Source organism: Trachymyrmex septentrionalis, unplaced genomic scaffold (assembly GCF_001594115.1).
Source record: "Trachymyrmex septentrionalis isolate Tsep2-gDNA-1 unplaced genomic scaffold, Tsep1.0 scaffold128, whole genome shotgun sequence".
NCBI lineage: Eukaryota > Metazoa > Arthropoda > Insecta > Hymenoptera > Formicidae > Trachymyrmex > Trachymyrmex septentrionalis.
The window spans coordinates 1,071,924-1,082,064 of record NW_017304417.1 but is presented as its reverse complement, the minus strand read 5'-3'; the positions used below and the strand labels follow the sequence as shown (position 1 = coordinate 1,082,064).

Genomic DNA, 10,141 nt, shown 5'->3' with positions numbered 1-10,141 from the left:
AGAGAGAGAGAGAGAGAGAGAGAGAGAGAGAGAGAGAGAGAGAACGTAGAAAATAATGAGAAGGACAACTGAATGAAATGTCCGTTTCTGAGTTGAGACAACTGATTGTCAAAGATTATTTAGATTAATTCAGCCGCATCCTACTTTGGTTCTCTCTGCCACAACAACGTCCATCTCTCGAGGCACGGTGTGAGTGTTCCTTTATCGGGCCTGTTGCAAACGAGGCCTCGCTGGCGGAGGCGTGCGGTGCGTGGGCGTGCACGCAAGACTTCTCTCGTACACGCGTACGTGCCGGCGTTACAAGCACGTGTACATAGCTGGACAAATGTAAAGGGTGCTTAAAACATTCCGGCACCTGTGCACCGCTGCCAGGACCTCTGCGGCTCCGCGCGGAAGAGGCTATTCATTGATTCGTCATGTCGCGTTAAAGAGAAGCACCGATGCATATCTGCATGCATTATGCAGCCGATGTCGCGTCGCTTCTATTCATTACTGGAAATCACGTAGACCTCTCACTGTTGACGCCTTCTTTTTTCTCACCGTAAAAAGCTGACTTCTTTAACGTACGCAGCGTACAGCCTGGCAAAGAATCCGAATAAATATCTGTTTAAATGACTTTTTTTAATTTGATAATTTTTGGAAAAAAATCATGAGATTGGAAGAAGGTCATTTCAACAGATATTTATACCGTATCACACTGAAAATAATTCGGCAACAACGACGAGTTTAGGATGAGCTTTTCCAAAATGATATTTCGACACTTTATTTTGAAACAAATCCATTTCTAACCGTTTTGTCTAATATTAACGGTCTTAACTTACTTTTTTCGTGTACACAATAGTTTTTCGCAAGAATCCGAGCCTTGCGGAAGGGAAAGAGAGAAAAAATATTGACATATATATATACGGACGTATAATTGTCCAAGCTACCTGAAAAATTCTCACGGCCGTCGCTTCGCTTCACCCGGTACGTGGTAACGAACGTAAGCCCACCTATCAGCCTCTCGTTCGCCCATACATATTACGCACACGCGTGCGGTGCGACTTGAATAATACGACTCGTGCGACGCGGCGTGAGCGGATAGACTTCACTCCTTTAAGAGCGTTTAAAGCTCGAGAGAGCTGAGAACACACACACACTTTGCGCCAATAATCACCGCGCCGTGGAAAGCGTTCTTGAATAATTCCGTTGAATAACTCGTGAATTTTTAGCGATAACGTTGCTTTACAAACATTCCTTCGGTCGCAATTGCGTTCCATTTGTCAATTGCAATGCCGCGCTTTATTAACGGTTCGTAAGAAACCGTATTTTAATGAAAGTTAACTTTTGCAAATATTCCTTCGTGCTCGATTTATCTGAATTTTCTCACAGCATTCGAATACTTACACGGTAATATTTTCATCGACGTTATTCCAATAAAAGATGTTGAACTTTGCAAGGGGAAAGAGTTCTTACGAGTTAAAATAATCGCGATATTATCTTTTTTTATCAAAATTCATTGTTGGCCATATTGGCGATATTATCTCTTTTTTTTCAGCCACGCTATTATTATATCAATCGTGTAGATTCGTTGAAATCTGTGGTATACTCTGAAACAAATGAGTCTTTTTTTTAACGCAAAGCGTTAACAATAAAATGAGATTCGCGTGAGATCGACTTTTAGATGTGACTGCGATGAATGTTGAACCCATCGAGAATATTAATAACTTGTTTCAGCGAAGGTCACACGTAGCTATTTTATTTGTGATGTTACCAAAATTCATCAGATTATCTTATTTAAATTTGACATACTTATATTATACCAAAAGCGCGATTAGGAAACTATTGCGCAACGATTCCATACTTTATATAAAATCGCGATTAGCAAATAACTCGCGTTGCATTATTCACAACACTTTTTATTGCTTGGATGAAAATAACGATGATACGTTCATACATATCATGGTCGTATCATGATAGAGATTCTGTATATTAATCTGCTCTCATAACTCATGCATTAACTATAAATGAAGCGACTGTTTTTCTTTTCCTCTCTCTTTTTAATTGAGATCTTTGATTACCTTTTCGGTTCATTCAATTAGCACTCCTTCTCAAAGCCAATCACAGACACGTTTAGTATGTTTACCAAATATGACGGGTCGAGAATTCACTAATATCTCTACGTATTTAAACATGATTAAAAATTACGTAATATATCAATAGAATATCATCTATCCTCAAAAACATAAATCTTCGCAAAAATTATTCAAAGATATATACCTATAAAATTATCGTATCGCTTTGTCTAAAAGCGTTGACTTAAAAGACTTACGATAATTTCAGCGACAAAGATTTTTTTTATTTATTTTTAGACTCATAAATATAATCGTGCACTAAACAAATTTCAACGCTGCAACAATGAATAAAATACTAAATTAATCTTAATCTTTTATTGAAATGCGCAATAGAACTTATTCGAATGATAGAAAAATAATAATTCAAATGTAACGAAATTTAAAAAACTGATGTTACGATTTCAGTCTCTTATGCGAAGGATCACGCGCAAGTTTAATGCAAATATGTAGTATATGTACGAGTTTATGATAAGACCCGATATGTTGAGGCGAATATTGACAATTCTCAGTGACTCTATTTACATCTGAATGTAAATGTCCGGTATCTGTCAGTCATGCGTGCAATGGTCGCTTCAACGATTGTTTATTTTGATAAACGGAGCTCAATGTGCGAAAAGTTATTCGGCCGCTATTTTAAATAAACCTTGCGGCACTCTCTGTAAGAGAAGTGTTTTATATACTATATTACGTGTGGCAGAAGATTTGATTAATTGGATCCAACGAAGAAAATGCGATAAAGTAAACGGAGTCGAATTGGTATTAGAAAATTGACTGTAACGTATAAATATTTGTAACTCGTGGCAAATAGTGTTTCTTATAGAAAAGTCTTTATTGTAATATCGACATATATCATCATTTTCGTAACTACGAATTTATTATTTATATAATAATATTTAGGATTTTTATTTGAATAATTTAATAAATTGGTGTTATTGTTCCTTCCTTCCTTTTTCTTTTGCTCATTCAAAGGTATATAAAATGAAAAAATTACATACATACCTACACACATACACACACACATATACGGTAAAGGATTCATTAAGTCGACGGCGTGGACGCCGTTGTCGTTTCACTGCGCGTGATTATCGTCATATGGATAATTACGGGGGCAAGTGCAACGGGAACAAAAACTCGGCCAAGAAAGGTAACTAAGCGAGGAGAGATTTATTTCGTGCTGACCGACTCGCCGGGTGTATTCTACTTGAGCCTCTCTCCGATTATCGTACATGTATGGTCGTGTTGCTCGTGGTCGATTTTTCATTTTTCATACAGTGAAACGATCACACATCAACGGTATTTGTTTATAGCACCGCATATATGCGAGTGAAAAGTGGCTCGCGTAGAATAAATTGTGACCATGTCAGGAATATCGATTCATTTCTTTGTCAAAAAAATAGATTGCGTAAAAAAAGCCGCAATAGAAATTTGAAATAATATTGTTACGATACATGATCTTTGGAATTTGATTATTGTAAATGCGATTAATGTGAATGCGAAAGTCGAGAATAATAAGTATTATATATTAATTTGCTTTTTAGAGGCGCGTTCTTTTAATTTCATCCAATTGAATTAAATGCAAAGAATCATTCTATGTTTGCATTAGCTACAGTGGATGTACTAAATTAATTGAAATCATATTGAATTGCATGTACATACGAATTGCCGTTCCGTATTAATAAGCTTAATTAAAAAGATCCGCACAATTGATTTTTAATTTAAATTTACGCATAATAAAGAGTAGTGCATTTTCCTCTTATATTGATTAGCATATTTGCTTGATGAACTAATGAAAGATGAATACGGCTAATGAAAAATGAATACTCGCAAATAAGAAACTTCGCGAAAGGATTACGTATGCCGAGAAGCGTATGCCAACGTGATTATGTTTTGTGCGGTGACGTCGTTCTCGGTGCCTCAAAGAGATATTTCCATAGTTGTCAAAAGCGTAACTTGCGATTATTTACACGACTTAATCGAGCTCAGAAATAATGCCAAGGTCTCGGCATTGCGAATAACGCGTTACACACTTTTACGTTTTACATTCATAAATGCCCATCACGTGCATTATACGTTGAAGCGAATGTAACTGGTAATTCGTAAATATATGAGAATAACAAGTGTTATTTTCAGAAGAGATTCGAGAGAATTTAAATACTGGACGAAAATAAAATGCACGGTAAAGTAAACATTACACATGGTAATTTATTGCATATGTGCACGTAAAAATAAAAATAACATTTACCAAAATAAAACTTGCCACGTCTATGTTTATTTCTATGAATGTTGCGTGGATGTATTTCAGAGATTGCTGCAGTCTCGGCAGATGGAAGAAATAGCTACTTAATGGTTCGATGAGAAATCTGTTACTTATGACGACAGCTGCATCCACACACGTGAGCTGGTATCATGGGAGTGCACGCGTTTCGTCCTAGAAAACTATTGAGAAGAAAGTGAAATCGGACCAGCATTTGCATGTTCTAAATATGCAAATATTTAGTATCGATATGTTTCACTTTTTTTTTTTATATCTCTTTATTATAATATTAACATTTATTTTTTGATATTTACTGCATTGTCCAATAAAAAATAACTTTTTTTTCAACACCGGAAACGAGAGCATTTAAAAAACTTTTTTAGATGCTTGACACCGAATCTATTTTCCAAATTATTCCATCACATCACAATTTTGAGAAATTTATAATTGAAGTTGTTAAAAAAAAGGAGCAAAAAAGTGAATCTGCCAATTTTGATATTCGTATATTCAACAGTCTAAAAAATCCTTCATTCAAATAAACGATAAAATTGGAAGGTATTTTGAAAATCATCAATTTTTTGCAGCTTTGACTGCAAATTCCTCGAAATTGTGAAACAATTTGGAAATCGGATTCCTAATCAGTCCAAAAAAAACTATGAGAAACGGCTAGTCTTGTTTTGGTATTTTTTTTTTTTGTCAAACAATGTTATTAATATTTTGACAATAAAATTCTATACGTGTATTAAAAAATTATTGTTCAATCAGAGCAACTTCAATAATTTAATGAACAGAATGAATGGAATCTTCTTAATCGACAAAGGAATTTATAATTTCCAAGTATGACGGTATCTATTTTTTAAGAAGACGGAGCTTCGATGAATGATATTGCAATTTGCGCTGCACATTAACATAGGAATGGCATACGTGAGTGATTGTGTGCTAAATACTCTCTTTTGTTACAAACCAAATAGACTGGATGTCGCAAGCTGTTATGTAACACTGCACATGTGCATTGACGCACGTGTGGATCACGCAGATCGGCGGGAAAAAAGACGGAGATGAGTTTGTTTGCACCTGCTACTGCATTCTCCAAGCGCATGTGAGAACTCGTTATATGGAAATATCTCATTAATGGCCGATAGAAAATGACGAGTTGCGACGATGTCATCGATAGTAAAAGCCCACGCAAATTAGACGTATGCATTACGTTCGAATTATCGGTTTGGCGTAAATGGCTCGCGCGTATCAACTCGATTATCTACGCATTATCGAGTTGATATAATTACACATTTCTATTCTTAATCTGATTTGCAATTGTACTTTCCTCCTACCATGTCATAAACACACGTCGTAAAAGAAAACAGTCGCTTTTGATGTTCGTGCTAAATAAATGGATTACGTCGTGTGTTTTCCACGATGCTTCAGCTATTACACATTTATGGCGTGTAACATTACGTTAGACTCTCCGACAATTGCGCAAAGTTCGCCGAGTGCAAGAATATTCGTTTCTGTCGTGCCGAGTGTTAATCGAAATGTAAATGATGATGGCAGGCGAACTATCTTCTCGAATACTTCACTATCGCTTCGGGGCACAACGCGTGTTATCACGGCGAGTAGGTGTATCGTGTCGTAAAGCGCAGTTAAATCACGTTTATTCGTGACGTTTACGCGGAAACGACGTTTACGCTGTCTTCGCTTTAATGGCGAACTAATCCCCGGGCAATTACGGCGGCCTGTGTAATCCAGCCTGCAAGAGTATTAATTATGTGAAACAGAAAGAACCGCACAGACGCTGGAGGCTGCTGCGCGCCTTCATTCCTGAAAAAGATATGAACACAAACGGGCGTGGAACACTACAAGAAATATATGTAGATATATTTATTATATGTTTATTTTGTTGGTGGTATATTTGGAAAGTGGCTAGTGTTTATTACTATCGATGATCTCATTGTTATTTCTTTTGTTATTTCGACGTTGAAGTTTTTTTCTTTGGAAAAGGAGCAGACATATTTTCTAAATTTCTTAATCTATCTCTTGTTCTGTATGTTGTTAATTTCGGTTTTCTTATTAATTAATTCTATTTTCCGAGAAATTTTCTTATAAATTTTATTTTATCTATTTAGCAAATAATTTCTACGAATATTAAAATTGTTATGAAACTTTTTTTGCGTGTATTTAGAATTTCTTTTAATTAATAAGAGTAACGTAAATAATTTTCATCGCTGCATTTACGATTTATTTATATATATTATATATTTTGCCGAATTAAGTTGAATGTGTGAAAATAAAAAATTAAAAGTATTTTTCAGACCTTTCAGGTTTCCATTTTTACACCCAATTTTTATTTTCAAAAGGAGAAAATATTTAGTAAATGTCAATCACTTATGCATCTCGTTCTAATTATTAATAACGTTTCCTACATTATGCTCGCAGACTTAATCGCACGGCTGTCATTCGTAATGATCGTGACTCGATGTTTAGCATGCGCGTGCTCTTATAAACGAGGCGGTGCACGCTTCGGAGTGTCATAGGAAAGATTAGTGTAGTTAACCAGCAAAACATACACTCGACGCAGTATCTCTCTTAACATGTCTATATATGTTTGTTAAAAATACGTTTGTTTTTTTATGGCAAAAGGATCCGTGTACCGTTTGCCAATTCCAATTAATATGTATTAGGTTGAGTAAAAAGTCATCGCGTATTTTTTAGCTCAAAGTTGTATATACAATATCTTCGTCAATAATGAATGAAATTCAAATTTAAAAAAAGGGTTTTAAAGCTTGAAATCTCTACTTTTAAAAGCTTATCACATTTTTTAAGTTTATATGAGTTTGATAATTTTTACATACCAAAAACTACGAGCTGAAAAAGACGAAAAATTTTCTTCTCACTTTGTGGATTTGTAACGTGTCCAAAACGAATTTGAGAAAATTTTCGATTACCTATCGTGAAAGCTTGATACTTTCCCTAAAAAATCGTTTTTTTTTTAATATTCCTACGACTTTTGATTACTGAGTTATCGCGGATTAAATAAAAGAATTATTTTGACTTTAATTGCTCATAACTCCATTAAAAATTGTCGTATCGTATAATTTAAAAAAGAGATTTTTAAAGCTGAAACTTTACTCTATCAAGATATATTTATATTGTTGGTAAGAAAGTAATTGCGGTTTTTACTGATAGATGTCTTTGAAAAAAACGCGATGACTTTTTACTTAACCTAATATTATATAATAAAGTGACTGCGTGCAGAAACGCTTTATCAAAAATAATTTACGTTCAAAAATAACACTCGTAATAAAGCCGATATATGAGATATGGACCTAGGGTGTCTGATAACATGTTTGATATACGTATAAAGAGATAAGTTGCCATCAAGCATACCTAGAATATAAATAACGATGCAAGCGTTCGTAAATAGACGTTCTAACGCTGTAGCGCAATATGCAAATTCGAAATTGTCGTGGGTGTCCTGTCTGCGATTGAAATACGATAATCATATATACATATATCGTGCAAAGCTGATCACATTGATAGTCCCTTTAGGCTAATGCGATCGTCAGATAATGACCGTATTACCGAGAAAGAATATTGAAACAATATTTCAAATTTCACAGATAATAAAAAGAAGAAATCAATAAAAAAAATTGAATTCTTTTATTGTAAAAAGCAATATATATGTAATGATAATGTCTCGGGAACTTTTTTTCTTAATACGAATATTGTACGATACAAATGTATCATGTTACTGCGACATTAATGCGCCATTTCTAAATAATGGTTTATCGTACAACAATAACATAATCGACCTCATATAGCACGGGTTATTGACTCTTTGGTCGACGTTCCAGTGATTAACTGATGTGTGCAATAAAGTGCGCAGCATGCGTGAAATAATTATTCAATTAAATCAATAAATGTATTATTTAATAAGATTCGTGACTCGGGTTATGGAATAATAACGTAACGCGGCAAAATCGCCGCAATCTATCCCGGATGCTTATTATAACATGCCACAGCGAATAAATTTAATTTACATTATTACTGTCAGGTAGTTAGCTCGTTGTAGAAATAAGGTGCGCTTAAGATTGGCTCTAGATCTAATTTAAGATTCTAATCGTTTTAGTAAGTTAATCCAAGCTTTCGTAATATGATAATCGTTTAGTGAACATTATATTTTTAACATGAAATATCTTGAAATATTAATTTTTCTGTATGCAGACGTCAACTATATCGGTCTTTATGAAGATGTCAACTATGATATAACATCAACGTAATAAAAGAGAAAACCTTAATCGATTTAAATAAACCTAAATCCACGTTTGAGTTACGATTTGGAAAAGAAACTTGTTTCTTTTTTAATTATAAACGCATTGCGATTGTTGAATAATAAGAAAGGATCGAATTATTATTCGTTAAAATGATTGACCAGTTTTATTACAGAAAAAGTTTCTTTATCTTCGTTCGAGTAGATATGTAAATTCGAGATGAACTAAAGGATTATAATTCTTGATTAAACATGCCAGCATCTCTTTACGAGCGGCAAAGCGCTCGTTTCCTCCAATTGATTTTTTCCGACCTGAGTTTTCCCCAGATAAATCATTCGCAAACGGAAACCTATATAATCTTACTTCCACAAGCACGAAAATGGTAATACTAACCTGTTAATTCTTTTCATCTTCACTCACCACCACCCGCATCATCGTCCCGATCGACCTGCGCGCGATCGTACGCTACAATAACGATGACGAGGACGGCGGCGACTTTTACGCCGATCGACCGATCGATCCTGTACGCTCACCGGCGGCGAGATCGCGCGCGACAATTTCCACACACACTGGTCCCCGCACAGTCTCGGAGAGGTGACTGGGAGATTCTGTGGACCGACGGTTCTGGTTCACGACTGGTTCTTCTCCTTCTCCTTCGGCCTCTGGCCCCTTCCATCGGTGCAGCATAATACACCGTTCGCAGCAAGAGACGCGGAAAAAGAGACGCGGGTAAATGGGCGGCTATGCGTACCAAGAAGATCGAAGAGAGAAGGAAGAAGTGGATGAGGATGCTGGAGCATCTCGACAGGTTGCCCCCTCCCCCTCCCCCCCCCGTGTACCCGAGGAAAAGGGACAAGACGGGGTGGAAATTCTCGGACCCACTACTTGCCGTAGGGATCGGTAGGGTCAGGGACGGATTCGCGGATTTTGATTTTGCTCTTTGCGTCTTTCCTCTACTCAGCAAAATATATATTTCATCTATAAATACGTTATTCGTTTAATTTTAAAGTAACACTCGCTAATTGAAGTTCGATAGGAGATTTTTACCATTTGAATTTATATTTGGTCTAATAATTGTGGATTTATATTTCGAGCCATTCAATTTTTTACTTTCACCGCAATTCCAGTAATAATAGAAACGCTTCGTTTTTATTATACACTTGATGAAAAAGTCTTGCTATTCAAAAGTAAAGAGAAGATCGTTTTTTTCATCTCTTAATCTTGCGTATATATCTTTGTTATATGTAAAATTAATAGACTTTCTTGATTTAACTTTTAACATCGAATTTTTTAACTTCACGAAAATATTTGTTAAAAATGATTAATAATACTGAAGAAATAATGCTGAATACCTAAATGAAAAAACGTAAAATAATTATGATTTTTAAAATTAAGAGCAAATATTTGGACGAAATAAATTGGTTTAGAACTATAAATACGATGTGTAAAATTGATTTTAAAAGTGACACTTAAAAAGTAGCAAGAATATATTAAGAGTGAAATGG

General features: G+C 35.2%; 1 protein-coding gene across 1 annotated transcript in view; it reads right to left on the bottom strand.

Annotated features, from left to right (window-relative positions):
- LOC108756569 (KN motif and ankyrin repeat domain-containing protein 1) overlaps positions 1–9,224 on the bottom strand; it is a 38,675-nt gene extending 29,451 nt beyond the window's left edge. The window contains exon 1 of the mRNA XM_018500466.1: positions 9,030–9,224. The gene's annotated coding sequence lies outside the window, so the exon portion shown is untranslated. The remainder of the gene's footprint in view (positions 1–9,029) is intronic.
- Between the last annotated feature and the right edge of the window lie 917 nt (positions 9,225–10,141).